Source organism: Microtus ochrogaster, unplaced genomic scaffold (assembly GCF_000317375.1).
Source record: "Microtus ochrogaster isolate Prairie Vole_2 unplaced genomic scaffold, MicOch1.0 UNK3, whole genome shotgun sequence".
Taxonomy (NCBI): Eukaryota; Metazoa; Chordata; class Mammalia; order Rodentia; family Cricetidae; genus Microtus; species Microtus ochrogaster.
This window is the reverse complement of record NW_004949101.1, coordinates 7,935,966-7,936,896: the sequence shown is the minus strand read 5'-3', so window position 1 is coordinate 7,936,896 and position 931 is coordinate 7,935,966. Positions and strand designations below refer to the sequence as shown.

The window sequence follows — 931 nt, the reverse complement described above, 5'->3', positions numbered from 1 at the left end:
ACTTTGGGAGCTCAGTCCAGTGTTCCAGTGTGGGTCTCTGTCTCTATCTCCATCCATCGCCAGATGAAGGTTCTTTATTTGTGGCTAGAAACCTCAATTTTTATGTCCCCATTTTTATGTATTATTCCTTGAACTCCAATTACGTTACACAAGGGAATGTACTTCTGTATTGTTAGAAGCAGGATCTTTTCTTTGGCTCTCTGGCTTTCCATTCTCTACTCTTGATCTCTTTATATGATGTCTCTTGCATATTATAAAATAGCAAGGAGATCTTATCAAGGTCTTGTAATTTGTAGCCAGAATTATGAGAAATAGACTTCTATTTAAGTTACAGAGGCTCAGACACACAATTATAGCAGAATAAGAGGGTCTGAGTTGGAAATGAAGTTTTCTACGAACAAGCTTTGCACTGACGTGGATTACTGCTATTGAATAGTTTCCCCAGGGGCGCTGGAGCAAAGTCTCAGTAGTTAGGAGCTCTTGATGCTCTTTCAGAAGACCCTGGTTCAATTCCTAATGCCTTCATTCATCTGTAACTCCTTCTAGGATATCCCACATCCTCTTCTGACTTCCACAGGCACTGCATACACATGGTACATAAACATACATGCAGGCAAAAGTCCCATACACATACAATTTTTAAAAAGGAAGAAAAGTTTACCCAGTTATTTCTCTTCATTATTTGTAACTTATGTGGAACTGCTATTTTTGTGACCACAGAACTGGATGCTATTTGTTTTGCTTTCTCAGCTGAATAGAATTATACTCATTTGACTATTTGCTTACTTAATTTTTCTGAAATAAGTCTACAGTTTATATGCATAGAAGAGGAAAATTTGAGACATTTTGAAATAAAGGCTTTAGTTCATATAAAATTTAGGCTCCATAAATAGCAGTGAAGGAAGGCTGCACATCAATAGCATAGCTACTC

General features: G+C 37.3%; 1 protein-coding gene across 1 annotated transcript in view; it reads left to right on the top strand.

The window, feature by feature from the left end:
- Window positions 1–931, top strand: part of Macrod2 (MACRO domain containing 2) — a 1,889,857-nt gene that overhangs the window by 80,559 nt on the left and 1,808,367 nt on the right. The gene's annotated exons all lie outside the window — the stretch shown is intronic.